At 48.4% G+C, this 27,193-nt stretch overlaps 3 non-coding genes and 53 pseudogenes across 3 annotated transcripts; 12 read left to right on the top strand and 44 right to left on the bottom strand.

Annotated features, from left to right (window-relative positions):
* The first annotated feature begins 925 nt into the window (after positions 1-925).
* LOC143945058 (5S ribosomal RNA) lies at positions 926-1,044 on the top strand (annotated as a pseudogene).
* Positions 1,045-1,371: 327 nt separating this feature from the next.
* Positions 1,372-1,491, top strand: LOC143949956 (5S ribosomal RNA; annotated as a pseudogene).
* A 335-nt stretch (positions 1,492-1,826) lies between these two features.
* LOC143949574 (5S ribosomal RNA) lies at positions 1,827-1,935 on the top strand (annotated as a pseudogene).
* A 317-nt stretch (positions 1,936-2,252) lies between these two features.
* On the top strand, positions 2,253-2,371 carry LOC143949252 (5S ribosomal RNA; annotated as a pseudogene).
* A 2,103-nt stretch (positions 2,372-4,474) lies between these two features.
* On the top strand, positions 4,475-4,593 carry LOC143954105 (5S ribosomal RNA). Its single transcript, XR_013269126.1, has one exon. It is a non-coding gene; the product is annotated as a 5S ribosomal RNA (ribosomal RNA).
* Positions 4,594-4,667: 74 nt separating this feature from the next.
* On the top strand, positions 4,668-4,786 carry LOC143949270 (5S ribosomal RNA; annotated as a pseudogene).
* Positions 4,787-4,894: 108 nt separating this feature from the next.
* Positions 4,895-5,013, top strand: LOC143948705 (5S ribosomal RNA; annotated as a pseudogene).
* A 108-nt stretch (positions 5,014-5,121) lies between these two features.
* Positions 5,122-5,240, top strand: LOC143949949 (5S ribosomal RNA; annotated as a pseudogene).
* A 108-nt stretch (positions 5,241-5,348) lies between these two features.
* LOC143946594 (5S ribosomal RNA) lies at positions 5,349-5,468 on the top strand (annotated as a pseudogene).
* Positions 5,469-6,049: 581 nt separating this feature from the next.
* LOC143949676 (5S ribosomal RNA) lies at positions 6,050-6,168 on the top strand (annotated as a pseudogene).
* Positions 6,169-10,735: 4,567 nt separating this feature from the next.
* On the bottom strand, positions 10,736-10,854 carry LOC143948703 (5S ribosomal RNA; annotated as a pseudogene).
* Positions 10,855-10,962: 108 nt separating this feature from the next.
* On the bottom strand, positions 10,963-11,081 carry LOC143947620 (5S ribosomal RNA; annotated as a pseudogene).
* An 89-nt stretch (positions 11,082-11,170) lies between these two features.
* Positions 11,171-11,273, bottom strand: LOC143950010 (5S ribosomal RNA; annotated as a pseudogene).
* Positions 11,274-11,381: 108 nt separating this feature from the next.
* Positions 11,382-11,499, bottom strand: LOC143949164 (5S ribosomal RNA; annotated as a pseudogene).
* A 107-nt stretch (positions 11,500-11,606) lies between these two features.
* Positions 11,607-11,725, bottom strand: LOC143948678 (5S ribosomal RNA; annotated as a pseudogene).
* Positions 11,726-12,054: 329 nt separating this feature from the next.
* Positions 12,055-12,172, bottom strand: LOC143949231 (5S ribosomal RNA; annotated as a pseudogene).
* Positions 12,173-12,279: 107 nt separating this feature from the next.
* LOC143948841 (5S ribosomal RNA) lies at positions 12,280-12,398 on the bottom strand (annotated as a pseudogene).
* A 331-nt stretch (positions 12,399-12,729) lies between these two features.
* LOC143949076 (5S ribosomal RNA) lies at positions 12,730-12,847 on the bottom strand (annotated as a pseudogene).
* Positions 12,848-12,954: 107 nt separating this feature from the next.
* Positions 12,955-13,073, bottom strand: LOC143948838 (5S ribosomal RNA; annotated as a pseudogene).
* A 108-nt stretch (positions 13,074-13,181) lies between these two features.
* Positions 13,182-13,300, bottom strand: LOC143949499 (5S ribosomal RNA; annotated as a pseudogene).
* Positions 13,301-13,408: 108 nt separating this feature from the next.
* Positions 13,409-13,526, bottom strand: LOC143947756 (5S ribosomal RNA; annotated as a pseudogene).
* Positions 13,527-13,634: 108 nt separating this feature from the next.
* LOC143951900 (5S ribosomal RNA) lies at positions 13,635-13,753 on the bottom strand. The gene has a single exon (XR_013267129.1). It is a non-coding gene; the product is annotated as a 5S ribosomal RNA (ribosomal RNA).
* A 413-nt stretch (positions 13,754-14,166) lies between these two features.
* Positions 14,167-14,285, top strand: LOC143948151 (5S ribosomal RNA; annotated as a pseudogene).
* Positions 14,286-14,612: 327 nt separating this feature from the next.
* On the top strand, positions 14,613-14,731 carry LOC143949695 (5S ribosomal RNA; annotated as a pseudogene).
* A 71-nt stretch (positions 14,732-14,802) lies between these two features.
* LOC143947159 (5S ribosomal RNA) lies at positions 14,803-14,920 on the bottom strand (annotated as a pseudogene).
* A 108-nt stretch (positions 14,921-15,028) lies between these two features.
* LOC143944664 (5S ribosomal RNA) lies at positions 15,029-15,147 on the bottom strand (annotated as a pseudogene).
* A 334-nt stretch (positions 15,148-15,481) lies between these two features.
* Positions 15,482-15,600, bottom strand: LOC143948226 (5S ribosomal RNA; annotated as a pseudogene).
* Positions 15,601-15,708: 108 nt separating this feature from the next.
* LOC143947068 (5S ribosomal RNA) lies at positions 15,709-15,827 on the bottom strand (annotated as a pseudogene).
* A 107-nt stretch (positions 15,828-15,934) lies between these two features.
* On the bottom strand, positions 15,935-16,053 carry LOC143949654 (5S ribosomal RNA; annotated as a pseudogene).
* Positions 16,054-16,384: 331 nt separating this feature from the next.
* On the bottom strand, positions 16,385-16,502 carry LOC143949074 (5S ribosomal RNA; annotated as a pseudogene).
* Positions 16,503-16,609: 107 nt separating this feature from the next.
* Positions 16,610-16,728, bottom strand: LOC143949668 (5S ribosomal RNA; annotated as a pseudogene).
* A 331-nt stretch (positions 16,729-17,059) lies between these two features.
* Positions 17,060-17,177, bottom strand: LOC143949072 (5S ribosomal RNA; annotated as a pseudogene).
* A 107-nt stretch (positions 17,178-17,284) lies between these two features.
* On the bottom strand, positions 17,285-17,403 carry LOC143948053 (5S ribosomal RNA; annotated as a pseudogene).
* Positions 17,404-17,511: 108 nt separating this feature from the next.
* Positions 17,512-17,630, bottom strand: LOC143949498 (5S ribosomal RNA; annotated as a pseudogene).
* A 108-nt stretch (positions 17,631-17,738) lies between these two features.
* On the bottom strand, positions 17,739-17,856 carry LOC143947755 (5S ribosomal RNA; annotated as a pseudogene).
* Positions 17,857-17,964: 108 nt separating this feature from the next.
* LOC143945130 (5S ribosomal RNA) lies at positions 17,965-18,083 on the bottom strand (annotated as a pseudogene).
* A 335-nt stretch (positions 18,084-18,418) lies between these two features.
* Positions 18,419-18,537, bottom strand: LOC143948938 (5S ribosomal RNA; annotated as a pseudogene).
* A 108-nt stretch (positions 18,538-18,645) lies between these two features.
* Positions 18,646-18,764, bottom strand: LOC143948506 (5S ribosomal RNA; annotated as a pseudogene).
* Positions 18,765-18,871: 107 nt separating this feature from the next.
* Positions 18,872-18,990, bottom strand: LOC143946208 (5S ribosomal RNA; annotated as a pseudogene).
* Positions 18,991-19,098: 108 nt separating this feature from the next.
* On the bottom strand, positions 19,099-19,217 carry LOC143946147 (5S ribosomal RNA; annotated as a pseudogene).
* A 323-nt stretch (positions 19,218-19,540) lies between these two features.
* Positions 19,541-19,659, bottom strand: LOC143949623 (5S ribosomal RNA; annotated as a pseudogene).
* Positions 19,660-19,988: 329 nt separating this feature from the next.
* Positions 19,989-20,106, bottom strand: LOC143949864 (5S ribosomal RNA; annotated as a pseudogene).
* A 107-nt stretch (positions 20,107-20,213) lies between these two features.
* On the bottom strand, positions 20,214-20,332 carry LOC143949290 (5S ribosomal RNA; annotated as a pseudogene).
* A 699-nt stretch (positions 20,333-21,031) lies between these two features.
* On the bottom strand, positions 21,032-21,149 carry LOC143949863 (5S ribosomal RNA; annotated as a pseudogene).
* A 107-nt stretch (positions 21,150-21,256) lies between these two features.
* On the bottom strand, positions 21,257-21,375 carry LOC143949257 (5S ribosomal RNA; annotated as a pseudogene).
* Positions 21,376-21,853: 478 nt separating this feature from the next.
* On the bottom strand, positions 21,854-21,971 carry LOC143949218 (5S ribosomal RNA; annotated as a pseudogene).
* A 107-nt stretch (positions 21,972-22,078) lies between these two features.
* LOC143949693 (5S ribosomal RNA) lies at positions 22,079-22,197 on the bottom strand (annotated as a pseudogene).
* Positions 22,198-22,302: 105 nt separating this feature from the next.
* Positions 22,303-22,421, bottom strand: LOC143949874 (5S ribosomal RNA; annotated as a pseudogene).
* Positions 22,422-22,529: 108 nt separating this feature from the next.
* Positions 22,530-22,648, bottom strand: LOC143947916 (5S ribosomal RNA; annotated as a pseudogene).
* Positions 22,649-23,435: 787 nt separating this feature from the next.
* LOC143947915 (5S ribosomal RNA) lies at positions 23,436-23,554 on the bottom strand (annotated as a pseudogene).
* Positions 23,555-24,993: 1,439 nt separating this feature from the next.
* Positions 24,994-25,111, bottom strand: LOC143948689 (5S ribosomal RNA; annotated as a pseudogene).
* Positions 25,112-25,670: 559 nt separating this feature from the next.
* LOC143954626 (5S ribosomal RNA) lies at positions 25,671-25,789 on the bottom strand. Its single transcript, XR_013269600.1, has one exon. It is a non-coding gene; the product is annotated as a 5S ribosomal RNA (ribosomal RNA).
* A 528-nt stretch (positions 25,790-26,317) lies between these two features.
* LOC143948997 (5S ribosomal RNA) lies at positions 26,318-26,436 on the bottom strand (annotated as a pseudogene).
* A 108-nt stretch (positions 26,437-26,544) lies between these two features.
* On the bottom strand, positions 26,545-26,662 carry LOC143949279 (5S ribosomal RNA; annotated as a pseudogene).
* A 108-nt stretch (positions 26,663-26,770) lies between these two features.
* On the bottom strand, positions 26,771-26,889 carry LOC143944201 (5S ribosomal RNA; annotated as a pseudogene).
* A 109-nt stretch (positions 26,890-26,998) lies between these two features.
* On the bottom strand, positions 26,999-27,107 carry LOC143950042 (5S ribosomal RNA; annotated as a pseudogene).
* Positions 27,108-27,193: the final 86 nt, after the last annotated feature.

Genomic DNA, 27,193 nt, shown 5'->3' with positions numbered 1-27,193 from the left:
ACTTCGGCCCCGCTACCTCGCAGAGCACGCAGGGACCGCTAGACCTGTCGCCTCACGAGAGCTCCGGGACACCCATGCGACGGTGGATTAGCCTACATGCTTCATACCCTGCCTAGTGCCGCTCTCCTTTCCTCTGCCGTGCATATGGACCATTCCCTTACTCACCTGCCTTGAAAGACTACAGACACTTACACTATCTTCAATATCCCCGACTCCGGTTACCACCATGATTTCTACCTGGAGCAGTCCTGGGCCTCCAACCCGTCAGACGAGAGAGCATTCAACGCACGCACTCTACTAGACACCATTCCTGCTCGGATCCCATATAGTTGTAGCCTTTTACTCTCTAACTGAACATTACCACGGCCTAATGAGCGCCCAGAAGGACCCGAGACACCTATCAGTAAAGTATACTTCGAATGGAGCACTTGGTATATTTTAGTGACTGATCCTATCTTGTGCCCTGCTGCGACATTTATATTGACGCTTACCTCTATGCCTTATATGAACTATTCTTCATATTGCAGACCTCATATCATCATAGAGGAGCTAGTAATCATACTATATATATATATAAGTACTATATACTTTACTAAACATCATACTACCCTGAAAGAAGGGGCCCGTTCACTACCTTACAATATTGCAGGCATTGGGTGGTCAATTTATCAAGTGATACCCCCCTTACTAGCCTTATCCCTGATCCAGGATATACAGGAGCCATGATTTATATGATTTTTAAGCCCACCCAAACCTACCCCCTAAGTACCCACCTCTTACAAACCGCCTGGGAATACCAGGTGCTATACCAGGCTATTTTTTTAATATGTTGTTGACGTCGACGACCTGTTTTATTTTTTTTGCTTGATTGCAGAGGTGACCATCTTGGCGTTTGTCAAGAGGGTTGAGAGTGGCCAGCATGATTGCCTACGGCCACATCACCCTAAAAGCGCCCTATCTCGTCCGATCTCGGATGCTAAGCAGGGTTGGGCCTGGTTAGCACCTTGATGGGAGACCGCTTGGGAATACCAGGTGCCGTAGGCTTTTTGTTTAATATGTTGTTGGCGTCAACGACCTGTTTTATTTTTCTGCTTGTTTGCCGAGGTGACCATCTTGGCATTTGTCAAGAGGGATGAGAGTGGCCAGCAAGATTGCCTATGGCCACATCACACTGAATGCTCCGGATCTTGGATGCTAAGCAGTGTCAGGCCTGGTTAATACCTGGATGGGAGACCGCTTGGGAATACCAGGTGCCGTAGGCTTTTTGTTTAATATTTTGTTGGCGTCAACGACCTGTTTTATTTTTCTGCTTGTTTGCCGAGGTGACCATCTTGGCGTTTGTGAAGAGGGTTTAGAGTGGCCAGTAAGTTTGCCTAAAGGCCACATCACCCTGAATGCGCCAAATCTCGTCTGATCTCGGATGTTAAGCAGGGTCGGGCCTTGTTAGTACCTGAATGGGTGCCCGCCTGGGAATACCAGGTGCCGTAGCCTTTTTTTTTTTAATATGTTGTTGACGTCGACAACCTGTTTTATTTTTCTGCTTGTTTGCCGAGGTGACCATCTTGGTGTTTGTCAAGAGGGTTGAGAGTTGCCAGCAAGACGGCCTAAGGCTACATCACTCTGAATGCGCCCGATCTCGTCTGATCTCAAATGCTAAGCAGGGTCTGTCCTGGTTAGTACCTGGATGGGAGACCGCCTCGGAATACTAGGTTCCATAGATTTTTTTTAATATGTTGTTGGTGTCGACAACGTTTTGTTTTTCTGCTTGTTTGCAGAGGTGACCATCTTTGCATTTGTCAGGAGGGTTGAGAGTGGCCAGCAAGATTGCCTATGGCCACATCACCCTGAATCCGCCTGATCTCGGATGCTAAGCAGGGTCGGGCCTGGTTAGCACCTGTATGGGAGACCGCCTGGGAATACCAGGTGCCGTAGGCTTTTTTTTATATGTTGTTGGCATCGACGACCTGTTTTATTTTTCTGCTTGTTTGCTGAGTTGACCATCTTGGCGTTTGTCAAGAGGGTTGAGAGTGGGCCGTCAAGATCGCCTACAGCCACAGCTCACTGAATGCGCCTGATCTCGTCTGATCTTGGATGTCTAAGCAGGAACGGACCTGGTTAGTACCTGGATGGGAAACCGCCTGAGAATATCAGGTGCCGTAAGCTTTTTTTAATATGTTGTTGGCGTCGACGACCTGTTTTATTTTTCTGCTTGTTTACCGAGGTGACCATATTGTCATTTGGCCAGCAAGATCACCTATGGCCACATCACCCAGAATGTTCCTGAACTCATCTGATTTCAAATGCTAAGCAGGGTCGGGCCCGGTTAGTACCTGGATGGGAGACCGCCTGGGCATACCAGGTGACGTAGGATTTTTTTTAATATGTTGTTGGCGTCGACGACCTGTTTTGTTTTTCTGCTTGTTTGCCGAGGTGACCATCTTGGCGTTTGTCAAGAGGTTTGAGAGTGGCCAGCAAGAGGCCCAACAGCTACATCACCCAGAATGCGTCTGATCCCAGATGCTAAGCAGGATCGGGCCTGGTTAGTACCTGGATGGGAGAACGCCTTGGAATACCAGGTGCCGTAGGCTTTTTTTTATATATATTGTTGGCGTCGATGACCTGTTTTATTTTTCTGCTTGTTTGCCGAGGTGACCATCTTGGCGTTTGTTATTGAAATAGAGTAAACCGCGCTAGTCAACCCTAGGTGTTGGATAAATAAACAAAGGGGGCAGTAGGCTCAGGAAAAAAAAAATATATATATATATGTCTATATATATAATTATATATAATTATAGGTTGAAGCCCCCCCACAAAAAGAAAATCCCCAATTGGGGTTTCTTCCAACAATAAAAACAATTTAGCAACCAGGGTAACTGGCGCTACCTATTTAGCACGAACAGATGTTAATTCTCAATACTGAGGAAGATGTATTTTAAAAGGAAAAAGTCAGAACAATGCCAGCAAGTCCAGTAAAACCGGCCTATTTCACACCTAATAATTCTTATATATCAATTACAACTAAATAAAGATAATTACTCCTTACGGAAGGTAATAAATCCTTTAGAACCCACTCATTTCAGTCCAAACCAAGAAAGAACACAAAAACAGCTTCTGCCAAAATCGTATGCAGTCGCATAGATTACCTAATGCGACTCAAACATAGCCGTGGTAAGTGTAATTGTTAATAACCTTATTTTCAAGACTCAATATAATCCCGAAAAAAACCTACATATATCCTGTAGAACAAAAACTAAATAACAAAAGATAGTGCTTAGTGCGACTTTACCTTAAAGTCGCATCAGTGCTAAACGTGTAATTATACCAACATTCTATAAAATAATATTTGTGGAAATCCAACTCAGTTAATATATGTGAAAATGGGTCTGAAAATACAAATTCTATTAAAGGAATCTATATATATATAGAAGTGCATCAAAAAGTGCAAATGGAAAAACAAAAAAATATGTAAAGAGACACCAAATTAATAACACAGCTCGTCCCCAAAATCACAAAGCCTAAACAATGTGTATGTACTAAAAAATCACCTGTGAAAAAACATATATATATATATATATATATATATATATATATATATATATATATATATATATATATATAAATAAAAATATGTAATATATAATAATGACCCTAAAAAAAAGAAATTAATAAAAAATACAAAAATAAAAATAACAATAAAAATAACAATAAAAGTGAAGGTATAGTGTCCAATTATCCAAAAAATCTTCAGTGGTGCAAATCCAATATAAAATGTTCATAAAGTGACTTTAGTGCTTCTTGTGCAATCTTCAAGGTGACTTCTGTGCTCCCCCACAAGGTACCCCACTCACCAGAAGAATACACCCCTGCAGGGGTAATTCGCCTTTGAAACAAATCTGACGGTATCCAGCTCCTTGACCCGTGTATTTTGTGATCATCCGTATCCAGAAGGAGATTCCAATTATATCCAGATAGGATGGATCCCGAATACAGAGATCAAACTTGCTTTGTGGATATGACCCCCTAACATGTAAATGATTCTCCCGATTGGCCAGGATCATCTTGGCGTTTGACAAGAGGGTTGAGAGTGGCCAGCAAGATCGTCTATGGCCACATCACCCTGAATGAGCCTGATCTCGGATGCTAAGCAGGGTCAGACCTGGTTAGTATCTGGTTGGGTGACCGTCTGGGAATTTCGGGAGCCGTAGGGCTTTTTTAACATGTTTTTGGCGTTGACGAAATTTTTTATTTTTAAGCTTGTTTGCTGAGGTGACCATCTTGGCGTTTGTCAAGAGGGTTGAGAGTGGCCAGCTAGATCACCTATGGCCACATCACCCTGAATGCGCCTGATCTCGTCTGATCTCGGATGCTAAGCAGGGTCAGGCCTTGTTAGTACCTGATGTTTCATTTTTCTGTTTGTTTGCCGAGGTGACCATCTTAGCATTTGTCAAGAGGGTTGAGAGTAGCCAACAAGATCGCCTACGGCCACATCACCCTGAATGTGCCCGATCACGTCTGATCTTGGATGCTAAGCAGGGTCGGGCCTGGTTAATACCTGGATGGGAGACCGCCTGGGAATACCAGGTGCCGTAGGCTTTTATTTTTCTACTTGTTTGCCGAGGTGACCATCTTGGCATTTGTCAAGTGGGTTGAGAGAGGCCAACAAGATCGCCTACAGCCACATCACCCTGAATGCGCCCAATCTCATCTGATCTCAGATCCTAAGCAGAATCGGGTCTGGTTAGTACCTGGATGGGAGACCGCCTGGGAATACCAGGTGCCGTAGGCTTTTCTTCAATATGTTGTTGGCGTCAACGACCTGTTTTATTTTTCTGCTTGTTTGCCGAGGGGACCATCTTGCCGTTTGTCAATAGGGTTGAGAGTGGCCAGGAAGATCGCCTACGGCCACATCACCCAGAATGCGCCCGATCTCATCTGATCTCAGATGCTAAGCAGGGTCGGGCCTGGTTAGTACCTGGATGGGAGACTGACTGTTAATACCAGGTGCCTTAGGCTTTTATTTAATATGTTGTTGACGTCGACGACCTGTTTTATTTTTCTGCTTGTTTGCTGAGGTGAACATCTTGGCGTTTGTCAAGAGGGTTGAGAGTGGCCAGAAAGATACCCTTCTTCTACATCACCCAGAATGCGCCTGATCTCATCTGATCTCAGATGCTAAGCAGGGTCGTGCCTGGTTTGTACCTGGATGGGAGACCGCCTGGGAATACCAGTTGCCGTAGTTTTTTTTTTAATATGTTGTTGGCATCGACGACCTGTTTTTTTTTTCTGCTTGTTTGCCGAGGTGACCATCTTGCCGTTTGTCAAGAGGTTTTAGAAAGGCCAGCACGTTCGCCTACGGCCACACCACCCTGAATGCGCACGATCTCGTCTGACCTCGGATGCTAAGCAGGGTCGGGCCTGGTTAGTACCTGGATGGGACACCGCCCGGGAATACCAGGTCCTTGTTGGCTTTTTTTTAATATGTTGTTGACGTCGACGACCTGCTTGTTTGCCGAGGTGACCATCTTGGCTTTTTTCAAGAGGCTTGAGAATGGCCTGCAAGATCCCCTACGGCCACATCACCACGAGGATTGAGAATAGCCAGCAAGATCCCCTATGGCAACATTCAGGTTCCCGATCTCGTCTGATCTCAGATGCTAAGCAGGGTCGGGCCTGGTTAGTACCTGGATGGGAGACCGCCTGGGAATACCAGGTGCAGTAGGCTTCTTTTTAATATGTTGTTGGGGTCAACGACCTATTTTATTTTTCTGCTTGTTTGCCGAGGTGACCATCCTAGCGCTTGTCAAGAGGGTTGAGAGTGGCCACCAAGATACCCTACGGCCACATCACCATGAATGTTCCTGATCTCATCTGATCTAAGCAGTGTCGGGCCTGGTTAGTACCTGGATGGGAAACCGCCTGGGAATACCAGGCGCCGTAGGCTTTTTTTAAATATGTTGTTGACTTTGACGGCCTGTTTTATTTTTCTGCTTGTTTGCCGAGGTGACCATCTTGGCGTTTGTCAAGAGGGTTGAGAGTGGCTAGCAAGATGGCCTACGGTGACATCACCCAGAATGCGCCCGACCTTGTCTGATCTCGGATGCTAAGCAGAGTCGGATCTGGTTATTACCTGGATGGAAGACCGCCTGGGAATACCAGGTGCCGTAGGCTTTTTTTAATATGTTGTTGACGTCGACGGTTTTATTTTTCTGCTTTTTTGCAGAGGTGACCATCTTGACGCTTGTCAAGAGGGTTTAGCGTAGCCCACAAGATCCCCTACAGCCACATCACCCTGAATGTTCCGATCTAGTCTGATTTTGGAAGCTAAGCAGGGTCAGCCTGGTTAATACATGGATGGGAGACCGTCTGGGAATACCAGGTGCGGTAGGCTTTTTTTAAATATGTTGTTGGCGTCGACGACCTGTTTTATTTTTCTGCTTGTTTGCCGAGGTGACCATCTTGCCGTTTGTCAAGGATTTCAACCTAGCGCTAGACCCTCTGCTAGATACTTCGACGGGAACATCCTCGCTTCCTTACTCGGCTTTGCGACAAGTGAAACTTCAACTAGCATCTCTCGCGCTCCACGATACATGGCGTACGCTTCATCCCAGTGAGAAGGACTACACCTTCTTTTCACACCCACACAACCACTACTCGTGGCTGGACTATCTATTCATACAGCAGACTGATTTATCCCACCTAGGTAGCGCATCCATAGAAGCCATGACACTTTCCGACCATCACCCCATTACTCTGACCTTCCAATTCCCCCAGAGAGAGAGACTAACAAGAATGTGGAGGCTGGATGCATCCACCTTGGTAGACTCTGTGGACTCAGAACGCATTAGGCAGGCCATACGGGATTACTTTGACGCGAATGATACACCGGATGTGACTCCCATGGTGCAATGGGAGGCACATAAGTGTGTAATTCGGGGCCACCTTCTAGCGATTGCAGCCAGGAAAAAAAAGGGAGCATCAAGAGCTGATAAAGACCCTTACCCAGAAAATTACCAATTTAGAACTACAGCACAAACGAACTGGAGCCACTCAAGTGACGCAGGAATTGGCTAATACACGGGCTCTATTGGTGGAGGAACTTTTTAGGAGGGCACGTAAACGTCATATGCTATCGCAGAAATTGTTTTATGAGCAAGGCAATAAGCCTGGGAAGTTACTGGCGCGTTGCCTGCAGAAAGGCACCTTAGCTTCTACTGTCCACCATGTGACGGACAGTTCGGGGCACTCCCTCACAAAACAGTTCGGGGCACTCCCTCACAAAAAACGAGGATATTGCGCAACAATTCCTTCAATACTATAGCAAGCTATATAGTCTTGAGGGTGTCATTCGTGACCCCGCGGAGGATAGGGCGCGCTCGACCTAATCCGGGAGTTCCTAGACAAATATATCCCAAAGGCGTTGTCGGCCGACGAGCGCACTGGCCTGGAGGCTCCTCTGTCCTCCGAGGAATGGGAGGCTGCCCTTAAGTCTATGAAACCGGGCAAAATCACAGGTCCGGATGGCTTCACGGTACCATACTATAGAAACGATGCTGATCAGCTGGCGCCACGGTTCCTTAAAGCCTTTAACACGTTAGTCAAGGCCCCCAACCCTCCGGATACGCTTCTAGAAGCGTACATAACAGTACTACCCAAAGACAACAAGGATCCTACAGATGTAACGAATTACCAGCCGATTTCACTTTTAAACGCAGACCTTAAGTTGTTTGCGAAAATTATAGCTAACCGTCTGGCATACTACGTTCCCGCTTGGGTGGGGAAGGACCAAGTAGGCTTTGTCCGGGGGAGGGAAGCCCCTTAAGGCCTTAAACCTCCACCACTGGCTGACCTCCACCCAACAAGAGGGTTTCTTTTTAGCAATGGATGCCTAGAAGGCGTTCGACAGGGTGGCCTGGGACTACTTGCAGGTGGTGCTGAGGGCTCTGGGCCTGGGAAGCACCATGTGCGCCTTTATTGGGGCTTTGTATTCGAACCCCAGGGCCAGGGTCAAGGTTAACGGCCACCTGTCAGACGCCTTCCCCATTCACAATGGTACCAGGCAGGGGTGCCCTCTTTCTCCCCTCCTGTACATCCTCACCCTGGAACCCCTTTTGCGTTGCATTAGACATAACCCGGACATTAAGGGCATCGGGGTGCGCCATAAGGAGTACAAGATTGCGGCCTTCGCGGACGGCATCCTGCTTTTCCTCACATCCCCATTAACATCCCTACCAAATTTGATGCCAATACTAGAACAGTTTAAACGCATAGCCAATCTCAAAATAAATTATTCCAAATCGTTTGCACTGAACATCTCATTGCCAAATTGCCTTGCTCAGCAATGCCAAGCTAATTTTCCTTTTAAATGGAAGTCGGATGCTATCACATACCTTGGTATATAACTGCCTGGAAAGCTTAGTTCCCTCTATGAAAAAAACTTTCCCCCTGAACTAAAGAATATAAAACAGGAGCTACAGAGGTGGGACGTCCCGACTCTATCGTGGTTTGGGCGGGCGGCTGCCCTTAAGATGACAATTCTCCCACGAATCCTATACAAAATGCAAACGCTCCCAGTACGTTTACCGCTGACCTACTTTACGGCCTTTAAAAGGGAATGTAGATCTTTCCTCTGGGGCTCCAAACCAGCTCGTTTCGGATGGGCAAACCCGGTTTTACCCAAAGCTAAGGGAGGAATTGGTCTGCCAGACCTAAAGCGCTATTATTGGGCACTACACATGACCAGGGTAGTTGACTGGAAGATCCATACGCACTGCAAAGACTGGGTGGAACTGGAACGACTTGCTGTAGGTCACGACTTGCGAGCGCTTCCCTGGTGTAACAAACAGCCCAGTGGACCCCAGCTCCCTGCGCACCCTCTCGTTGGGGCGACCTTGCAGGAATTTACCAGGGCCTGCAAGGCGCTAGCGCATTCACATACCGAGTGTCTGATCAACCCTATTAGGGGAAACCCTGAGTTTCCCCCGGGGTTATCCGCCAGCTTTTTAGCTCGGGAATGGCTGTATACAGAGATGGTAGCGAAAGTTCTTTCGCAGAGGCAAATATTTGAGCCATCACGACTTAGCCACGCTATCCAACACAAAGTCATTCCCGCACTGGTCCTATATGCAGCTAAAGCATTTCTTAGATGATCCGGGGAGGAGACCGGGGTACCTGACAAAGCCCACTGTGTTTGAAGCCCTGTGTTCAAGCACGACTCCCCAGAACCATGTGATCTCAACTCTGTATGCATCCATGTTTGAGACGCAGCATTCTCGTAGGCGCTCAGATCAGGCTTTCTGGGGGTCCGTGCTGGACCGGGAGGTAATGGATGGAGAGTGGGATCACATACACTTATACATCCACAAAGGGTCCCTCAACGTAAGCACGCAAGAAAATGGATATAAACTAAAAACGAGATGGTACAAAACCCCAAACTTGCTCCATAGAATCTTTCCAACAGTTTCTGATCAATGTTGGCGATGTGGTCAGGAGCCCGGTGGGGATGCTCTTTAATTCAGCCTTACTGGAGGAAAGTCCACGAGGTAACCACAGACATTTCGTCCCGAGCTTTGGAGTTCTCCCCTGCACAAAATCTACTGCATCTATCTAAGGTTCCCCAAAAGAAGTATTTTAAGTCCCTGGCGATGCATATGATCAATGCCACAAGGATCTGTATTCCGGAACATTGGAGATCTATGTCCTACCCCCCTCAATTAAAAGCTGGATTCACCACATTAACCGTAAATTGGCAATGGAGGAGCTGATTCACACGGCACATGACAGAATAGCCAGCTTCTCAGCAGTCTGGGAAGCGTGGCGGACTTTCAAATCGTCTCAAAGATACCTTACTTTAATGCAGAATTAAGAGAAAATAGAACCCTGAAAGAGGGATTTTTCCTGACTGGCATTCCCCCAGTGGGTAGTGCCTATGGTACTGCCTATCTGGACAAAGCTGATGCTCTGGAGTGTACAGTTACTTCCCCCTTGGCTGCTTCATTGAGATGGAGAGGGTAGCTGGTGGGCGACCCCACCCCCATCCCGTCCGAGGGCTTGTCCAAGCCTCTCCCCCTTACCCCCAGCTCATTGTCTTCCCCCTCTAAGTCCCAGCTGGCCCCCTCTTCCTCTTCCAACCTCCACCACCCCGCCCTCTTTTTTTTCCCCCTCCTTCCCCTCCCTCCTTCCCCTCCCTTTTCTCCTTTCCAACTCATATACTGCACCAACCGCATCCTATGGTCATCTAGGCATCCTTAATAGCAATTTCAGCGAGGTGGGTGGGGTTGGAGAGCCATGTCAGCAGGCATCACTCACCCTTGGGAGTCTTAGGGACAAACAACTAAATGTTATTGGGGCTCCCAGGCCCCCTCGCTGTCTGGTAGGAGTTGCTAGCAACCATACGCGCAATTGACATCATGGGTGCAACGGATCGGAGCGCAAATAGGGTGTGGTACTCACTTAGACAAGCTGGAATGAAGGCGAGTACCCAGGTGATACAATACTTACAGTTACCTAATTGGAAACTTATTGTTTGTAATTTACTGTATATGATTACTACAACATTGGCTTGTTACTGAGAAAATGTAAGGTCATGTTGACCGTTAAATGTGCCCTGTACGAATTGATGTTTTAACATTGTCTTGTATTTGCTTGCTGTTACTTTTAAAAAATAATAAAAAAATTATTGTGGAAAAAAATAAAAATAAATCAGGTCGTCGACGCCAACAACACATCATAAAAAAAAAGCCTACGGCACCTGGTATTCCCAGGCAGTCTCCCATCCAGATACTAACCAGGCCTGACCCTGCTTAGCATCCGAGATCAGACGAAATCAGGCGAATTCAGGGTGATGTGGTTGTAGGCAATCTTGCTAGTCACTCTCAACCCTCTTGACAAATGCCAAGATGGTCACCTCGGCAAACAAGCAGAAAAATAAAACAGGTCGTCGACGCCAACAACATATTAAAAAAAAGCCTACGGCACCTGGTATTCTTGGGCGGTCTCCCATCCAGGTACTAACCAGGCCCGACCCTGCTTAGCATCTAAGACCAGATAAGATCAGGCGCGTTCAGGGTGATGTAGCCGAAGGCCATCTTATTGACAAACGCCAAGATGGTCACCTCGGCAAACAAGCAGAAAAATAAAACAGGTCGTCAACGCCAACAACATATTAAAAAAAAGCCTACGGCACCTGGTATATCCAGGTACTAACCAGGCCCGACCCTGCTTAGCATCCGAGATCAGATGAGATCGGGCGCATTCAGGGTGATGTGACCGTAGGTGTTCTTCCTGGCCACTCTCAGCCCTTGTGACAAACGGCAAGATGGTCACCTCAGCAAACAAGCAGAAAAATATAACAGGTCGTCGACGCCAACAACATATTAAAAAAAAGCCTACGGCACCTTGTATTCTCAGGCAGTCTCCCATTCAGATACGAACCAGGCCCGACCTTCTTAGCTTCCGAGATCTGATGAGATCGGGCACATTCAAGGTGATGTGGCCATAGGCGATCTTGATGGCCACTCTCAACCCTCTTGACAAATGCCAAGATGGTTACCTCTTAAACAAGCAGAAAAATAAAACAGGTTGTTGACGCCAACAACATAATAAAAAAAAGCCTACAGCACCTGGTATTCCCAGGCGGGCTCCCATCCAGGTACTAACCAGGCACGACCATACTTAGCATCCGAGATCAGACGAGATCGGGCGCATTCTGGGTGATGTGGCAAAAGTCGATCTTGCAGGCCGCTCTCAACCCTCTTTACAAGCGCCAAGATGGTCACCTCAGCAAACATTCAGAAATAACACAGGTCGTTGACGCCAACAACATATTAAAAAAATGCCTACGGCACCTGGTTTTCCCAGGCGGAATCCCATCCAGACACTAACCAGGCACGACCCTGTTTGGCATCAGAGATAAGACGAGATCGGGCTCATTCAGGGTGATGTGGCCATAGTTGATCTAGCTGCCCACTCTCAACCCTCTTGACAAACGCCAGGATGGTCACCTCTTCAAACAAGCAAAAAAATAAAACAGGTCGTCGACGCCAACAACATAAAAAAAGCCTACAGCACCTGGTATTCCCTGGCGGTGACCCATCCAGGTACTAACCAGGCCCGGCACTGCTTAGCATCGAAGATCAGACGGGATCGGGCGCATTCAGGGTGATGTACAGTAGGCGATCTTGTTGGCCACTCTCAACCCTATTGACAAACGCCAAGATGGTCACCTCGGCAAACAAGCAGAAAAATAAAACAGGTCGTCGACGCCAACAACATATTAAAAAAAGCCTATGGCACCTGGTATTCCCAGGCAGCCTCCCAACCAGGTACTAACCAGACCTGACCCTGCTTAGCATCCAAGATCAGATAAGATCGGGTGCATTCGGGGTGATGCGGCCATAGGCGATTGTGCTGGCCACTCTCAACCCTCTTGACAAAGGCCAAGATGGTCACCTCGGCAAACACGCAGAAAAATCAAACAGGTCGTTGACGCCAACAACATATTAAAAAAATGCCTACGGCACCTGGTTTTCCCAGGCGGAATCCCATCCAGACACTAACCAGGCACGACCCTGTTTGGCATCAGAGATCAGACGAGATCGGGCTCATTCAGGGTGATGTGGCCATAGTTGATCTAGCTGCCCACTCTCAACCCTCTTGACAAACGCCAGGATGGTCACCTCTTCAAACAAGCAAAAAAATAAAACAGGTCGTCGACGCCAACAACATAAAAAAAGCCTACAGCACCTGGTATTCCCTGGCGGTGACCCATCCAGGTACTAACCAGGCCCGACACTGCTTAGCATCGAAGATCAGACGGGATCGGGCGCATTCAGGGTGATGTACAGTAGGCGATCTTGTTGGCCACTCTCAACCCTATTGACAAACGCCAAGATGGTCACCTTGGCAAACAAGCAGAAAAATAAAACAGGTCGTCGACGCCAACAACATATTAAAAAAAGCCTATGGCACCTGGTATTCCCAGGCAGCCTCCCAACCAGGTACTAACCAGACCTGACCCTGCTTAGCATCCAAGATCAGATAAGATCGGGTGCATTCGGGGTGATGCGGCCATAGGCGATTGTGCTGGCCACTCTCAACCCTCTTGACAAAGGCCAAGATGGTCACCTCGGCAAACACGCAGAAAAATCAAACAGGTCGTTGACGCCAACAACATATTAAAAAAATGCCTACGGCACCTGGTTTTCCCAGGCGGAATCCCATCCAGACACTAACCAGGCACGACCCTGTTTGGCATCAGAGATCAGACGAGATCGGGCGCATTCAGGGTGATGTGGCCATAGTTGATCTAGCTGCCCACTCTCAACCCTCTTGACAAACGCCAAGATGGTCACCTCTTCAAACAAGCAAAAAAATAAAACAGGTCGTCGACGCCAACAACATATTAAAACAAAGGCTACGGCACCTGGTCTTCCCAGGCGGACTCCCATCCAGCTACTAACCAGGCCCGACCCTGCTTAGCATCTGAGATCAGGTGAGATCGGTGCATTCAGGGTGATGTGGCCATAGGCAATCTTGTTGGCCACTCTCAACCATCTTGATAAACGCCAAGATGGTCACCTTGGTAAACGAGCAGAAAAATAAAACAGGTCGTCGACGCCAAAAACATATTAAAACAAAGACTACGGCACCTGGTCTTCCCAGGCGGTCTCCCATCCAGGTACAAACCAAGCCCGACCCTGCTTAACATCCGAGATCAGATGAGATTGGGCGCATTCAGGGTGATATGGCCGTAGGCCATTTTGCTGGCCACTCTCAACCCTCTTGACAAATGCCAAGAGGGTCACCTCGGCAAACAAGCAGAAAAATAAAACAGGTCATTGACGCCAACAGCATATTAAAAAAATGCCTACGGCACGTTTTATACCCAGGCGGTCTCCCATCCAGGTGCTAACCAGGCCCGACCCTGCTAAACATCCGAGATCAGACAAAATCGGGCACATTCAGGGTGATGTGACCTTAGGCAATCTTGCTGGCCACTCGCAACCCTCTTGACAAATGCCAAGATGGTCACCTCGGCAAACAAGCAGAAAAATAAAACAGGTCGTCGACGCCAACAACATATTTAAAAAAAGCCTACGGCACCTGGTATTCCCAGGCGATCTCCCATCTTGGCGTTTGTCAAGAGGGTTGAGAGTGGCCAGCAATATTGCCTATGGCCACATCACCCTGAATGCTCCCGATCTTGTCTGTTCTCGGATGCTAAGCAGGGTCGGGCCTGGTTAGTACCTGTATGGGAGACCGCCTGTGAATACCGGGTGTCTTAGGTTTTTTTTTAATATGTTGTTGGCGTCGACGACCTATTTTATTTTTCTGCTTGTTTGCCGAGGTGACCATCTTGGCGTTTGTCAAGAGGGTTGAGAGTGGCTAAAAAGATTGCCTATGGTACCTCACCCTAAATGCTAAGCAAGTTCGGGCCTGGTTAGTATCTGGATGGGAGACCGCCTGGGAATACCGGGTGCTGTAGGCTTTTTTTTACTATGTTGTTTGCGTCGACGACCTGTTTTCTTTTTATGCTTGTTTGCCGAGGTGACCATCTTGGCGTTTGTCAACAGGGTTGGCATTTGTCAAGAGGGTTGAGAGTGGCCAGTAAAATAACCTATGGCCCCATCACCCGGAATTTGCCTGATCTCGTCTGATCTCGGATGCTAAGCAGGGTCGGGCCTTGTTAGTACCACGATGCGAGACCGCTTGGGAATACCAGGTGCCGTAGGCTTTTTTTTTAATATGTTGTTGAGCATCAGAAAAATAAAACAGGTCGTCGACGCCAACAACATATTTAAAAAAAGCCTACGGCACCTGGTATTCCCAGGCGATCTCCCATCCAGGCACTAACCAGGCCCGACCCTGCTTAGCATCTGAGATCAGGTGAGATCGGTGCATTCAGGGTGATGTGGCCATAGGCAAACTTGTTGGCCACTCTCAACCCTCTTGATAAACGCCAAGATGGTCACCTTGGTAAACGAGCAGAAAAATAAAACAAGGCGTCGACGCCAAAAACATATTAAAACAAAGCCTACGGCACCTGGTCTTCCCAGGCGGTCTCCCATCCAGGTACAAACCAAGCCCGACCCTGCTTAGCATTCGAGATCAGATGAAATTGGGCGCATTCAGGGTAATATGGCCGTAGGCCATTTTGCTGGCCACTCTCAACCCTCTTGACAAATGCCAAGAGGGTCACCTCGGCAAACAAGCAGAAAAATAAAACAGGTCCTTGACGCCAACAGCATATTAAAAAATGCCTACGGCACGTTTTATACCCAGGCGGTCTCCCATCCAGGTGCTAACCAGGCCCGACCCTGCTAAGCATCCGAGATCAGACAAAATCGGGCACATTCAGGGTGATGTGACCTTAGGCAATCTTGCTGGCCACTCGCAACCCTCTTGACAAATGCCAAGATGGTCACCTCGGCAAACAAGCAGAAAAATAAAACAGGTAGTCGACGCCAACAACATATTTAAAAAAAGCCTACGGCACCTGGTATTCCCAGGCGATCTCCCATCCAGGCACTAACCAGGCCCGAGCCTGCTTAGCATCCAAGATCAGACGAGATCTGGAGCATTCAGGGTGATGTAGCCGTTGGCAATCTTGATGGCCACTCTCAACCCTCTTGACAAATGCCAAGATGGTCACCTCGGTAAACAAGCAGAAAAATAAAACAGGTCGTCGACGCCAACAACATATTTAAAAAAAGCCTACGGCACCTGGTATTCCCAGGCGATCTCCCATCCAGGCACTAACCAGGCCCGAGCCTGCTTAGCATCCAAGATCAGACGAGATCTGGAGCATTCAGGGTGATGTGGCCGTAGGCAATCTTGCTGGCCACTCTCAACCCTCTTGACAAATGCCAAGATGGTCACCTCGGTAAACAAGCAGAAAAATAAAACAGGTCGTCGACGCCAACAACATATTAAAAAAAGCCTACGACACCTGCTATTCCTAGGCGGAATCCCATCCAGGTACTAACCAGGCCCGACCCTGCATAGTATCCCAGATCAGATGAGACTGGGAACATTCAGGGTGATGTGGCCGTAGGGGATCTTGCTGGCCACTCTCAACCCTCTTGACAAAGGCCAAGATGGTCACCTCGGCAAACACGCAGAAAAATCAAACAGGTCGTTGACGCCAACAACATATTAAAAAAATGCCTACGGCACCTGGTTTTCCCAGGCGGAATCCCATCCAGACACTAACCAGGCACGACCCTGTTTGGCATCAGAGATCAGACGAGATCGGGCTCATTCAGGGTGATGTGGCCATAGTTGATCTAGCTGCCCACTCTCAACCCTCTTGACAAACGCCAGGATGGTCACCTCTTCAAACAAGCAAAAAAATAAAACAGGTCGTCGACGCCAACAACATAAAAAAAGCCTACAGCACCTGGTATTCCCTGGCGGTGACCCATCCAGGTACTAACCAGGCCCGACACTGCTTAGCATCGAAGATCAGACGGGATCGGGCGCATTCAGGGTGATGTACAGTAGGCGATCTTGTTGGCCACTCTCAACCCTATTGACAAACGCCAAGATGGTCACCTCGGCAAACAAGCAGAAAAATAAAACAGGTCGTCGACGCCAACAACATATTAAAAAAAGCCTATGGCACCTGGTATTCCCAGGCAGCCTCCCAACCAGGTACTAACCAGACCTGACCCTGCTTAGCATCCAAGATCAGATAAGATCGGGTGCATTCGGGGTGATGCGTCCATAGGCGATTGTGCTGGCCACTCTCAACCCTCTTGACAAAGGCCAAGATGGTCACCTCGGCAAACACGCAGAAAAATCAAACAGGTCGTTGACGCCAACAACATATTAAAAAAATGCCTACGGCACCTGGTTTTCCCAGGCGGAATCCCATCCAGACACTAACCAGGCACGACCCTGTTTGGCATCAGAGATCAGACGAGATCGGGCTCATTCAGGGTGATGCGGCCATAGTTGATCTAGCTGCCCACTCTCAACCCTCTTGACAAACGCCAGGATGGTCACCTCTTCAAACAAGCAAGAAAATAAAACAGGTCGTCGACGCCAACAACATAAAAAAAGCCTACAGCACCTGGTATTCCCTGGCGGTGACCCATCCAGGTACTAACCAGGCCCGACACTGCTTAGCATCGAAGATCAGACGGGATCGGGCGCATTCAGGGTGATGTACAGTAGGCGATCTTGTTGGCCACTCTCAACCCTATTGACAAACGCCAAGATGGTCACCTTGGCAAACAAGCAGAAAAATAAAACAGGTCGTCGACGCCAACAACATATTAAAAAAAGCCTATGGCACCTGGTATTCCCAGGCAGCCTCCCAACCAGGTACTAACCAGACCTGACCCTGCTTAGCATCCAAGATCAGATGAGATCGGGTGCATTCGGGGTGATGCGGCCATAGGCGATTGTGCTGGCCACTCTCAACCCTCTTGACAAAGGCCAAGATGGTCACCTCGGCAAACACGCAGAAAAATCAAACAGGTCGTTGACGCCAACAACATATTAAAAAAATGCCTACGGCACCTGGTTTTCCCAGGCGGAATCCCATCCAGACACTAACCAGGCACGACCCTGTTTGGCATCAGAGATCAGACGAGATCGGGCGCATTCAGGGTGATGTGGCCATAGTTGATCTAGCTGCCCACTCTCAACCCTCTTGACAAACGCCAAGATGGTCACCTCTTCAAACAAGCAAAAAAATAAAACAGGTCGTCGACGCCAACAACATATTAAAACAAAGGCTACGGCACCTGGTCTTCCCAGGCGGACTCCCATCCAGCTACTAACCAGGCCCGACCCTGCTTAGCATCTGAGATCAGGTGAGATCGGTGCATTCAGGGTGATGTGGCCATAGGCAATCTTGTTGGCCACTCTCAACCATCTTGATAAACGCCAAGATGGTCACCTTGGTAAACGAGCAGAAAAATAAAACAGGTCGTCGACGCCAAAAACATATTAAAACAAAGACTACGGCACCTGGTCTTCCCAGGCGGTCTCCCATCCAGGTACAAACCAAGCCCGACCCTGCTTAGCATCCGAGATCAGATGAGATTGGCCGCATTCAGGGTAATATGGCCGTAGGCCATTTTGCTGGCCACTCTCAACCCTCTTGACAAATGCCAAGAGGGTCACCTCGGCAAACAAGCAGAAAAATAAAACAGGTCATTGACGCCAACAGCATATTAAAAAAATGCCTACGGCACGTTTTATACCCAGGCGGTCTCCCATCCAGGTGCTAACCAGGCCCGACCCTGCTAAACATCCGAGATCAGACAAAATCGGGCACATTCAGGGTGATGTGACCTTAGGCAATCTTGCTGGCCACTCGCAACCCTCTTGACAAATGCCAAGATGGTCACCTCGGCAAACAAGCAGAAAAATAAAACAGGTCGTCGATGCCAACAACATATTTAAAAAAAGCCTACGGCACCTGGTATTCCCAGGCGATCTCCCATCCAGGCACTAAGCAGGCCCGAGCCTGCTTAGCATCCAAGATCAGACAAGATCTGGAGCATTCAGGGTGATGTGGCCGTAGGCAATCTTGCTGGCCACTCTTAACCCTCTTGACAAATGCCAAGATGGTCACCTCGGTAAACAAGCAGAAAAACAAAACAGGTCGTCGACGCCAACAAAATATTTAAAAAAAGCCTACGGCACCTGGTATTCCCAGGCGATCTCCCATCCAGGCACTAACCAGGCCCGAGCCTGCTTAGCATCCAAGATCAGAAGAGGTCTGGAGCATTCAGGGTGATGTGGCCGTAGGCAATCTTGCTGGCCACTCTCAACCCTCTTGACAAATGCCAAGATGGTCACCTCGGTAAACAAGCAGAAAAATAAAACAGGTCGTCGACGCCAACAACATATTAAAAAAAGCCTATGGCACCTGGTATTCCCAGGCAGTCTCCCAACCAGGTACTAACCAGACCTGACCCTGCTTAGCATCCAAGATCAGATGAGATCGGGTGCATTCGGGGTGATGTGGCCATAGGCGATCTTGCTGGCCACTCTCAACCCTCTTGACAAAGGCCAAGATGGTCACCTCGGTAAACAAGCAGAAAAATAAAACAGGTCGTCGACGCCAACAACATATTAAAAAAAAGCCTACGGCACCTGGTATTCCCAGGCAGTCTCCCAACCAGGTACTAACCAGACCTGACCCTGCTTAGCATCCAAGATCAGATGAGATCGGGTGCATTCGGGGTGATGTGGCCGTAGACGATCTTGCTGGCCACTCTCAACCCTCTTGACAAACACCAAGATGGTCACCTCGGCAAACAAGCAGAAAAATAAAACAGGTCATCAACGCCAACAACATATAACAAAAAGCCTTCGGCACCTAGTATTCTAGCGTTCTCCCATCAAGGTACTAACCAGGCCCAACCATGCTTAGCATCTGAGATCGGGCGCTTTTAAGGTGATGTGGCTGTAGGCGATCTTGCTGGCCACTCTAAATCCTCTTGACAAACGCCAAGATGGTCACCTCTGCAAACAAGCAGAAAAATAATACAGGTAGTCGACACCAACAACATATTAATAAAAAAGCCTACGGCACCTGGTATTACCAGGCGGTCTCCCATCCAGGTCCTAACCAGGCCCGACCCTGCATAGTATCCCAGATCAGATGAGACTGGGAACATTCAGGGTGATGTGGCCGTAGGGGATCTTGCTGGCCACTCTCATCCTTCTTGACAAATGCCAAGATGGTCACCTCGGCAAACAAGCAGAAAAATAAAATAGGTTGTTGACAACATATTTTAAAAAAAGCCTACAACACCTGGTATTCCCAGGCGCTCTCCCATCCAGGTACTAACCAGGCCCAATCCTTCTTAACATCCAAGATCAAACGAGATTAGGCACGTTCAGGGTGATGTACAGTAGGCGATCTTTATGGCCACTCTCAACTCTTTTGACAAACGCCAACATATTTACCTCGGCAAACAAGCAGAAAAATAAAACAGGTCGTCGACGCCAACAACATAATAAAAAATAGCCTGCAGGACCTGGTATTCCCAGGCGGAATCCCATCCAGGTACTAATCAGGCCCGACCCTGCTTAGCATCCGAGAACAGACGAGATCGGGCGCATTCAGGATGACGTACAGTAGGCGATCTTGCAGGCCACTCTCAACCCTCTTGACAAACGCCAAGATGGTCACCTCTGCAAACAAGCAAAAAAATAAAACAGGTCGTCGACGCCAACAACATATTTAAAAAAATGTACGGCACCTGGTATTCCCAGGCAGTCTCCCATCCATGAACAAACCAGGCCCGACCCTGCTTAGTATCCAAGATCAGACGAGATCAGGTACGTTCAGGGTGATGTGGCCATAAGCGATCTTGCTGGCCACTCTCAAACCACTTGACAAAGGCCAAGATGGTCACCTCGGCAAACAAGCAGAAAAATAAAACAGGTGGTCGAGGTCAACAACATATTAAAAAAAGCCTAAAGCACCTGGTATTCATAGGCGGTCTCCCATCCAGGTACTAACGAGGACCGAACCTGCTTAGCATCCGAGATCAGATGAGATCAGGCATATTCCAGGTGATGGTGCCATAGGTGATCTTGCTGGCCACTCTCAACCCTCTTGAAAAACACCAAGATGGTGACCTCGATGGTCCCATCCAGGTACTAACCAAGCCCGATCCTTCTTAGCATCCAAGATCAAACGAGATCAGGTGCGTTCAGGGTGATGTACAATAGGCGATCTTTCTGGTCACTCTCAACTCTTTTGACAAACGCCAACATATTCACCTCGGCAAACAAGCAGAAAAATAAAATAGGTTGTTGACAACATATTTAAAAAAAAGCCTACAACACCTGGTATTCCCAGGCGCTCTCCCATCCAGGTACTAACCAGGCCCAATCCTTCTTAGCATCCAAGATCAAACGAGATCAGGCACGTTCAGGGTGATGTACAGTAGGCGATCTTTATGGCCACTCTCAACTCTTTTGACAAACGCCAACATATTTACCTCGGCAAACAAGCAGAAAAATAAAACAGGTCGTCGACGCCAACAACATAATAAAAAATAGCCTGCAGGACCTGGTATTCCCAGGCGGAATCCCATCCAGGTACTAATCAGGCCCGACCCTGCTTAGCATCCGAGAACAGACGAGATCGGGCGCATTCAGGATGACGTACAGTAGGCGATCTTGCAGGCCACTCTCAACCCTCTTGACAAACGCCAAGATGGTCACCTCTGCAAACAAGCAAAAAAATAAAACAGGTCGTCGACGCCAACAACATATTTAAAAAAATGTACGGCACCTGGTATTCCCAGGCAGTCTCCCATCCATGAACAAACCAGGCCCGACCCTGCTTAGTATCCAAGATCAGACGAGATCAGGTACATTCAGGGTGATGTGGCCATAAGCGATCTTGCTGGCCACTCTCAAACCACTTGACAAAGGCCAAGATGGTCACCTCGGCAAACAAGCAGAAAAATAAAACAGGTGGTCGAGGTCAACAACATATTAAAAAAAGCCTAAAGCACCTGGTATTCATAGGCGGTCTCCCATCAAGGTACTAACGAGGACCGAACCTGCTTAGCATCCGAGATCAGATGAGATCAGGCATATTCCAGGTGATGGTGCCGTAGGTGATCTTGCTGGCCACTCTCAACCCTCTTGAAAAACACCAAGATGGTGACCTCAATGGTCCCATCCAGGTACTAACCAAGCCCGATCCTTCTTAGCATCCAAGATCAAACGAGATCAGGTGCGTTCAGGGTGATGTACAGTAGGCGATCTTTCTGGTCACTCTCAACTCTTTTGACAAACGCCAACATATTCACCTCGGCAAACAAGCAGAAAAATAAAACAGGTTGTCGACGCCAACAACATATTAAAAAATAGCCTGCGGCACCTGCTATTCCCAGGCGGAATCCCATCCAGGTACTAACCAGGCCCGGCCCTGCTTAGCATCCGAGATCATACGAGATCGGGCGCATTCAGGGTGATGTACAGTAGGCGATCTTGCTGGCCACTATCAACCCTCTTGACAAACGCCAAGATGGTCACCTCGGCAAACAAGCAGAAAAATAAAACAGGTCGTCGACGCCAACAACATATTAAAAAAAGCCTACGACAACCGGTATTCACAGGCGGTCTCCCATACAGGTACTAACCAGGCCCGACCCTGCATAGTATCCCAGATCAGATGAGATTGGGAATATTCAGGGTGATGTGGCCATAGGGGATCTTGCTGGCCACTCTAAACCCTCTTGACAAACGCCAAGATGGTCCCCTCGGCAAACAAGCAAAAATAAAACATGTCGTCGACGTCAACAACATATTAAAAAAATGCTACGGCACCTGGTATTCCCAGGCGGTCTCCGATCAAGGTACTAACCAGGCCCGACCCTTCTTAGCATCCGAGATCAGACGAGATCGGGCACATTCGGGCACGTGTGGCCGTAGGCAATCTTGCTGGCCACTCTCAACCCTCTTGACAAACGCCAAGATGGTCACCTCTGCAAACAAGCAGAAAAATAAAACGGGCCGTCGACGCCAACAACGTATTAAAAAATAGGCTGCGGCACCTGGTATTCCCAGGCGGAATCCCATCCAGGTACTAGCCAGGCCCGACCCTGCTTAGCATCCGAGATCAGACGAGATCGGGCGCATTCAGGCAGATGTGGTCGTAGGCGATCTTGTTGGCCACTCTAAACCCTCTTGACAAACACCAAGATGGTCACCTTGGCAAACAAGCAGAAAAATAAAACAGGTGGTCGACGTCAACAACATATTAAAAAAAGGCTACGGCACCTGATACTCCCAGGCGGTCTCCCATCCAGGTACTAACCAAGCCTAATCCTGCTTAGCATCCAAGATCAGATGAGATCAGGCATATTCCAGGTGATGGGGCCAAAGGTGTTCTTGCTGGCCACTCTCAACCCTCTTGAAAAACGGCAAGATGGTCACCTCGGCAAAAAAGCAGAAAAATAAAACAGGTTGTCGACGCCAACAACATATAACAAAAAGCCTACTGCACCTGGTATTGCCAGGAGGTCTCCTATCCATGTACTAATCATGCCTGAACCCTGCTTAGCATCCGAGATCTGACGATATCAGGCGCAATCAGGGTGATGTGGCCGTAGGCGATCTTGCTGGCCACTCTCAACCCTCTTGACAAACACCAAGATGGTCACCTCGGCAAACAAGCAGAAAATTAAAACAGGTCGTCGACGCCAACAACATATTAAAAAAAGGCTACGGCACCTGGTATTACCAGGCGGTCTCCGATCAAGGTACTAACCAGGCCCGACCCTTCTTAGCATCCGAGATCAGACGAGATCGGGCACATTCGGGCACGTGTGGCCGTAGGCAATCTTGCTGGCCACTCTCAACCCTCTTGACAAGCGCCAAGATGGTCACCTCTGCAAACAAGCAGAAAAATAAAACGGGCCGTCGACGCCAACAACGTATTAAAAAATAGGCTGCGGCACCTGGTATTCCCAGGCGGAATCCCATCCAGGTACTAGCCAGGCCCGACCCTGCTTAGCATCCGAGATCAGACGAGATCGGGCGCATTCAGGCAGATGTGGTCGTAGGCGATCTTGTTGGCCACTCTAAACCCTCTTGACAAACACCAAGATGGTCACCTTGGCAAACAAGCAGAAAAATAAAACAGGTGGTCGACGTCAACAACATATTAAAAAAAGGCTACGGCACCTGATACTCCCAGGCGGTCTCCCATCCAGGTACTAACCAAGCCCGATCCTGCTTAGCATCCAAGATCAGATGAGATCAGGCATATTCCAGGTGATGGGGCCAAAGGTGTTCTTGCTGGCCACTCTCAACCCTCTTGAAAAACGGCAAGATGGTCACCTCGGCAAAAAAGCAGAAAAATAAAACAGGTTGTCGACGCCAACAACATATAACAAAAAGCCTACTGCACCTGGTATTGCCAGGCCCGACCCTGCTTAGCATCCGAGATCAGACGAGATCGGGCGCATTCAGGCAGATGTGGTCGTAGGCGATCTTGTTGGCCACTCTAAACCCTCTTGACAAACACCAAGATGGTCACCTTGGCAAACAAGCAGAAAAATAAAACAGGTGGTCGACGTCAACAACATATTAAAAAAAGGCTACGGCACCTGATACTCCCAGGCGGTCTCCCATCCAGGTACTAACCAAGCCTAATCCTGCTTAGCATCCAAGATCAGATGAGATCAGGCATATTCCAGGTGATGGGGCCAAAGGTGTTCTTGCTGGCCACTCTCAACCCTCTTGAAAAACGGCAAGATGGTCACCTCGGCAAAAAAGCAGAAAAATAAAACAGGTTGTCGACGCCAACAACATATAACAAAAAGCCTACTGCACCTGGTATTGCCAGGAGGTCTCCTATCCATGTACTAATCATGCCTGAACCCTGCTTAGCATCCGAGATCTGACGATATCAGGCGCAATCAGGGTGATGTGGCCGTAGGCGATCTTGCTGGCCACTCTCAACCCTCTTGACAAACACCAAGATGGTCACCTCGGCAAACAAGCAGAAAAATAAAACAGGTCGTCGACGCCAACAACATATTAAAAAAAGGCTACGGCACCTGGTATTACCAGGCGGTCTCCGATCAAGGTACTAACCAGGCCCGACCCTTCTTAGCATCCAAGATCAGACGAGATCGGGCACATTCGGGCACGTGTGGCCGTAGGCAATCTTGCTGGCCACTCTCAACCCTCTTGACAAGCGCCAAGATGGTCACCTCTGCAAACAAGCAGAAAAATAAAACGGGCCGTCGACGCCAACAACGTATTAAAAAATAGGCTGCGGCACCTGGTATTCCCAGGCGGAATCCCATCCAGGTCCTAACCAGGCCTGACCCTGCATAGTATCCCAGATCATATGAGATTGGGAACATTCAGGGTGATGTGGCCGTAGGGGATCTTGCTGACCGGTCTAATCCCTCTTGACAAATGCCAAGATGGTCACCTCGGCAAACAAGCAAAAGAATAAAACAGGTCGTCGATGCCAACAACATATTAAAAAAAAGCCTACGACACCTGGTATTCCCAGGCGCTCTCCCATCCAGGTACTAACCAGGCCCAACCCTGCTTAGCATCTGAGATCAGACGAGATCGAGCGCATTCAGGGTGATGTACCGTAGGGGATCTTGCTGGCCACTATCAACCCTCTTGACAAACGCCAAGATGGTCACCTCGGCAAACAAGCACAAAAATAAAACAGGTCGTCGACGCCAACAACATATTAAAAAATAGCCTGCGGCACCTGGCATTCCCAGGCGGAATCCCATCCAGGTACCAACTACGCCCGACCCTGCTTAGCATCCGAGATCAGACGAGATCGAGCGCTTTCAGGGTGATGTACAGTAGGCGATCTTGCTGGTCACTATCAACCCTCTTGACAAACGCCAAGATGGTCACCTCGGCAATCAAGCAGAAAAATAAAACAGGTCGTCGATGCCAACAACATATTAAAAAATAGCCTGCGGCACCTGGTATTCCCAGGCGGAATCCCATCCAGGTACTAACCAGTCCTGACCCTGCTTAGCATCCGAGATCAGACGAGATCGAGAGCATTCAGGATGATGTACAGTAGGCGATCTTGCTGGCCACTATCAACCCTCTTGACAAACGCCAAGATGGTCACCTCGGCAAACAAGCAAAAAAATAAAACAGGTCGTCGACGTCAACAACATATAAAAAAAAGCCTACGGCACCTGGTATTCCCAGGCGGTGCCCCATCTAGGTACTAACCAGGCCCGACCCTGCTTAGCATTCGAGATCAGACAAGATCGGGAGCATTCAGGGTGATGTGGCCGTAGGCAATATTGCTGGCCACTCTCAACCCTCTTGACAAACGCCAAGATGGTCACCTCGGCAAACAAGCAGCAAAAAAAACAGGTCGTTGACGCCAACAACATATAAAAAAAAAAGCCTACGGCACCTGGTATTTCCAGGCGGTCTCCCATCCAGGTATTAACCAGGCCCGACCCTGCTAATCATCAAAGAACAAACAATATCAGGGGCATTCAGGGTGATGTGGCCGTAAGCGATCTTGCTGGCCACTCTCAACCCTCTTGACAAATGCCAAGATGGTAACCTCGGCAAACAAGCGGAAAAATAAAACATGTCGTCAACACCAAAAACATTAAAAAAAGCCTACGGCATCGGGTATTCCCAGGCGGTCTCCCAGGCAGTCTCCCATCCATGTACTAACCAGGCCCGACCCTGCTTAGCATCCGAGATTGGGCGAATTTAGGGTGATCCCTCTTGACAAACGCCAAGATGGTCAACTAGGCAAACAAGCAGAAAAATAAAACAGGTCATCGACGCCAAAAACATATTAAAAAATAGCCTACAGAACTTGGTATTCCCAGGCGGTCTCCAATCCAGGTACAAACCAGGCCCGACCCTGCTTAGCATCCGAGATCAGATTAGAGCGGGTGCATTCAAGGTGATGTGGCTGTAGGCGAATGTGCTGGCCAATCTCAACCCTCTTGACAAATGCCAAGATGGTCACCTCCGCAAACAAGCAGAAAAATAAAACAGGTAGTTGACACCAACAACATATTAAAAAAAATCCTACGGCACCTGGTCTTTCCAGGCGGTCACCCATCTAGGTACTAACCTTGCCCGACCCTGCTTAGCATCCAAGATCAGACGAGATCGGGCGCATTCAGGGTGATGTACAGTAGGCGATTTTTCTGGCCACTCTCAACTCTTTTGACAAACGCCAACATATTCACCTTGGCAAACAAGCAGAAAAATAAAAGAGGTCGTCAACACCAACAACATATTAAAGAGAAGCCTACGACACCCGGTATTCACAGGCGGTCTCCCATACAGGTACTAACCAGGCCCGACCCTGCTTAGCATCCGAGATCAGACAAGATCGGGAGCATTCAGGGTGATGTGGCCGTAGGCAATTTTGCTGGCCACTCTCAACCCTCTTGACAAACGCCAAGATTGTCACCTCGGCAAACAAGCAAAAAAAATAAAACAGGTCGTCGACATCAACAACATATTAAAAAAAAGCCTACGGCACCTGGTATTCCCAGGCGGTGTCCCATCTAGGTACTAACCAGGCCCGACCCTGCTTAGCATCTGAGATCAGGCAAATTCGGGGTGATGGGGCCGTAGGTTATTTTACTGGCCATTCTCAACCCTCTTGACAAACGGCAAGATGGTAATCTCGGCAAACAAGCAGAAAAATAAAACAGGTCGTCAA

Source organism: Lithobates pipiens, unplaced genomic scaffold, assembly GCF_037356315.1.
Source record: "Lithobates pipiens isolate NorthernLeopardFrog02 unplaced genomic scaffold, aLitPip1_a1.2 Scaffold_30, whole genome shotgun sequence".
Lineage (NCBI taxonomy): Eukaryota > Metazoa > Chordata > Amphibia > Anura > Ranidae > Lithobates > Lithobates pipiens.
This window is presented reverse-complemented; position numbering and strand designations above follow the sequence as displayed.